We start from the raw sequence: 5,433 nt of genomic DNA, 5'->3' as shown, positions 1-5,433 counted from the left end.
GAAACATATATATAGTTTTGCTTATGGTCCATTTGGTTCACAATCAGAATCAGAATGGTCTATTCCCTTCACCTATTTGGTTCAATCTAGAATCGGAATTAGAATTAGAATTAACTAGAATGGATTCTCATTCCTAGGGGAGGGGAAGGAAATGGTCATTCCCATATGGGGAAATGCCACTTCACCAGATGGAAATGTGATTCCAATTCCACCTAATCAAACAGATGGAATTAGACCAATTCCAATTCTAGACCCCTATTCCCATACACCAAATGGACCCTTAGTAATAGAGATATTGTAAGATATTTAGAAAGATTTTGTGCATATGGACTTTTAGGAAGTTAGAATTTTAGAAAGTTGCTAGTTTTTAGTCTTACTAATTTTTATTCATGATGTATTTGTATATATATGGGCAGTTTGCTCCATTGAAAGGCAGAGAATTACTATTCTTTTGAACGACGATCCTTGCAATTATTCTTTATGATATCAGAGCCATACTTACACTATGGCTGATTCAAAATCTCCTTACTATCTTGGTTCGCAGGACAACCCCGGCTTGGTCGTGACACATATCGTCTTGAAAGGCGATAACTATGATGAATGGTCCAAAGCCATGAAGAACACGTTCCGGGCAAAGAAGAAATTGGTTTTTCTTGAAGGTAATGTGACGAAACCTGGTGATGATTCCAGCGAATTAGAAGATTGGTATAGTGTCAATTTCCATGTTAGTAGCATGGATATTCAATACCATAGAACTTAGACTCCAGTCTACGATCTCCTATATGGAGACAACAAAGGAACTTTGGAAGGATCTTCGGGAACGGTTCGCCATTGGGAATGATCTGTGAATTCACCAATTAAAAAGACTTGGCCAATTGCAAACAAGAAGGCATGGCCATATCCACATATTATGGGAAGATGAAGACAATGTGGGAGGAGTTGGCTGGATATGTGAAGAACCCACAATGCACGTGTAGTGGATGCAAGTGTGGAGCGGCGACCGAGCTAGCGTTGGAGCAAGAAAAGGAGAAAATTCATCAAGTTCTCATGGGCCTTGACAGTGCAGTTTATGGCACTGTTAGGTCAAATATTTTAAGTACAGATCCTTTACCTTCATTGAATTGAATATATGCAATTATTGTGCAAGAGGAATGGCACAAAACGGTGGCTCGAGCATGTGAAGAACGAGGAGAGGCTATGGGATTTGTTGTCCAAACTGGAAATAGAACCAAAGCTATGGACAAGGATGAGAAGATGTTCTCTCACTGTGGAAAGACTGGACATGAGGTGCTCGAATGTTTTCAGCTTGTAGGCTACCCAGATTGGTGGTTGGTGGTCGTGGGGGACAAGGAGGTTGAGGCACGGGAACTGAAAGGGGTCGAGAAGGGTCTGGTACAGCGGCTGCCAATGTTGTCTAGACACAAGGAAGTTGCGGCTGTCCGGACTAACGATAAAGCTGGTTTTATCAGACTTAATGATGAATAGTGGGCAACGCTAATGGCGATGATCAATTCACACAAGGAATCCACTTCAGAGAAATTGACGAGTAAGAAAATGTGGTTGATAAATTCGGGATGCTCTCACAATATGACTGGGAATTTGGAGCTATTGAAGAATATGCATGAAATCCCTCCTTGTGCCATTGAACTTCCTGGTGGAAAGAATATGATGGTGTTGCAAGAAGGAGAAGTGCGACTTGGGAAAGGATTGATCTTAAAATATGTTTTATATGTTCCCAACTTGAATTGCAATTTGATATCTATGTCTCAATTTATTGATGAATTAAAATGTACAGTCATGTTTTATGACAAACTATGTGTAATGCAAGACCCCACTTTGAGGACAGTGATTGGTGCGGGTGAGAAGTGTGATGGGGTCTATCTTTAGTGCTGTTGTGGCAAGGACTGGTGCATGCAGGCTGGCGAAGATGGACTCATATGAACTATGGCACAGGCGAATGGGACAGCTCTCAAAACGAGTTGTTAGTCTACTTCCTACTATTAAAAATAAATTGCTAGTCAAGAAACACATAGTGAGTTATGTGATATTTGTTTAAGAGCTAAACAAACTCGTGATGTGTTTCATTGCGATGTTTGGGGACCATACCGTACACCTGCTTCATGTGGTGCTATATATTTTTTTACCATAGTTGATGATTACTCGCGGGCAATGTGGATTTATTTGATGGTAGAAAAGAGTGAAGTTAGTGCTAACATTGTGAAATTTTGTGCCATGGTAATGACCCAATTTGATAGTAAGGTTCAGGTAATAAGGAGTGATAATGGGTCAGAATTTGTAGCCTTGAGTAATTATTGTGATATTCATAGCATTATTCACCAAACATCATGTGTTGGGACACCTTAGCAAAATGGCAGGGTGGAACGCAAGCGTTGCCATATCCTAAATGTTGTACGCGCTTTGCGTTTTCAGGCAAATTTACCGGTGAGTTTTTGGGGTGAATGTGCGTTGACTGCAGGATATCTGATTAACCGTACTCCAAGTCCTTTACTTGATGGAAAGAGTCCTTGTGAATTGTTGTTTGGGAATGAACCAACTTACAAACATATTCGTGCTTTTGGATGTTTATGTCATGCTCATTATTAAAGGTGTGACAAAGACAAGTTTGGTTCTCAAGGTCAAATGTGCATATTTGTTGGGTACCCTTTCGGTAAGAAAGGATGGAGACTCTGTGACTTAGATACAAATGAGTTCTTTGTATCTCGTGATGTTGTAATCTCTGAACATATTTTTCCTTATAAGTTTGCTATCTCTGAATCACTCAGCACTGGTGTGACCGAGCATCCATCTATTTGTAATGATAATGTGCAATACTTTGATGATCATGAGCTGGATAGTGCAGATACTTTGAATGATGAACCAACTCCTGAAGAAGACTTGACTCTGGAAGCAAGGGGAGTGGTGAGGTTCTTAATGAACAGAGAGAGGGTGACATGAACTTGAAAAGTAACAGTGAAGTTAAAAACCTTGGCCGAGGATATAGGGAAAGGTGCCCTCTTGAGAAGTTGAAGGACTATGTATGCCACACAGCGTAGTGCATCAATGACCCCCTCACTGATCATGCCACATCATGCCACTCCTTAGGTGTGTCTTATCCTATTACATATTATGTGACTTGTACTAATTTTTCTTTTGAGACATAGATAGTTCATGGCAAATATAACTGCAGGGAAGGATCCCACATATTTTTCAGAAGCAATTTGTGAGCCACATTGGAGACAAGCAATGAATGAGGAAATTGAAGCTCTTGAGCATAATGACACTTGGACTCTTGAACCATTGCCCCCCGGGAAGCAAGCGATCGGCTGTAAATGGGTGTACAAGACCAAGTATAATTCAGATGGAATGATCAAAAGACACAAGACTAGATTGGTGATTTTATGGAACAATCAGAAGGCTGGGATAGATTATAATGAGACTTTTGCTCCAGTGGCAAAGATGGTGATTGTTTGGTTGTTTTTGGCTATAGTGGGAGCTTCATTAGATGGATGTGCATAATGCTTTTTTGCATGGTGACTTGGCAGAAGAGGTGTACATGCAATTGTCGCCCGGTTTCTCATTTACACATTGAGGAAAGGTATGTCGCTTGTGCAAATCTTTATATGGATTACGATAGGCACCCAAAAACTGGTTTGCCAAATTGGGCACGGCCTTGAAGACGTATGGATTTACTCAACCACACTCAGATTATTCTTTATTCACTTACCATAAGGATGGAGCTACACTATGTATTTTGGTGTATGTGGACAATCTTATTGTGGGAGGAAACAATGGAGAGACGATACATCAATTCAAGCAGTATCTGAGTCGGTGCTTTCACATGAAGGACCTTGGGATGTTGAAGTATTTTCTTGGCATTGAAGTTGCTAGAGGAGATGAGGGCATCTATCTTTGTCAGTGAAAGTATGCACTAGATATTATTTCAGAAATAGGATTGCTAGGAGCTAAGCCGGCTCATCTGCCAATGGAACAAAATCATCGACTCGCATTGGCCAACAGGAAGTTGGTTGATGACCCAGAAAAATATCGATGTCTAGTTGGGAGATTAATCTATCTTACTATAACGCGGACAGAGCTTTGCTATTATGTGCATATATTGGCTCAATTTATGCAACAATCACGACAAGAACATTGGGATGCAACTCTATGAGTGGTCCGACACCTCAAAGGGAATCCGGGCTAGGGTATCATTTTGAGCACCAACAGTGATCTCAGACTGTATGCTTATTGTGACTCTAACTGGGCTAGTTGTCCTTTGACATGACGCTCTTTGACTGCCTACTTTGTGATGCTTGGATGGTCTCCTATTTCCTGGAAAATCAAAAAGCAACATACCGTCTCACGTTCATCTGCAGAAGTAGAGTACAGGTCCCTGCCTGTTGTGACGTGTGAACTGAAATGGTTGAAGAGTGTTCTACATGACCTTAGGATGGAACATCCTAGACCTATGAAATTGCATTGTGATAGTCATGCAACTATTTATATTGTAGCTAATCTAGTGTTTCATGAGCGCACCAAACATATAGAGGTTGATTGTCACTTTGCTCGTGATGCCTTGCAAGACCGGATTATTGAGACTGCTCATGTACGGACTTATAATCAGTTAGCAGACATTTTGACAAAGGCACTTGGCCAACGACAGTTTGATTTTCTTCTTCGCAAGTTGGGCATATGTGACTTACATGCTCCAACTTGAGTGGGAGTAATAGAGATATTGTAAGATATTTAGAAAGATTTTGTGCATATGGACTTTTATGAAGTTAGAGTTTTATGAAGTTACTAATTTTTAGTCTTACTAATTTTTATTCTTGCTATTTTTATTCTTGATGTATTTGTATACATATGGGCAGTTTGTTGCATTGAAAGGTAGAGAATTAGCATTCTTTTGAACGACGATCCTTACAATTATTCTTTACTTAGTCACTTTGAATATAAGAATATTAATAGGAAAAACTATTGAATTATATAGTAGATACTAGAGGATAAGGGATTTATATTGCATGCTTACAAGAAACAAAATAAAAGGATAAAAATGTTAAAAGAAATTGAAATGATTTGTTGAAAGACTCTAGAAAGGTTAGGGGTAGACCAATAAGGATGCAGGTAGAAGTAATGATAAATGATTTAAACACCAATAATTTAATAATGGACATGACATTAAACATAATGAAATTTCAGAATATGATTCATGTAACCAACCCATATAGTTGGGATAAGGCTTCAATGATGATGATGTAATCCTTATTATTTACTATTTAAGAAAAGAGGAAAAATAAATTCACACCCATCTATTCTCTCCATCTAGTCCCTTTTTAAACCTTAGAAGCAATCTCATTTTTCTTCTCAACCTTTGCATCCTTTTCTTTAAATCTTCTTCTTTTTTTTTTTAAGCATTCAAAACGTTCAAAATTGTAT

General features: G+C 39.1%; 1 pseudogene; it reads left to right on the top strand.

Moving 5' to 3' along the window:
* Positions 1-505: 505 nt before the first annotated feature.
* LOC148871190 (uncharacterized) lies at positions 506-2,955 on the top strand (annotated as a pseudogene).
* The last annotated feature ends 2,478 nt before the right edge of the window (positions 2,956-5,433 follow it).

This window comes from Nelumbo lutea, chromosome 2 (assembly GCF_056320005.1).
Source record: "Nelumbo lutea isolate HS-2025 chromosome 2, American lotus-T2T, whole genome shotgun sequence".
NCBI lineage: Eukaryota > Viridiplantae > Streptophyta > Magnoliopsida > Proteales > Nelumbonaceae > Nelumbo > Nelumbo lutea.
The sequence above is the reverse complement of the archived record's forward strand: the minus strand, read 5'-3'. Positions and strand labels throughout refer to the sequence as shown.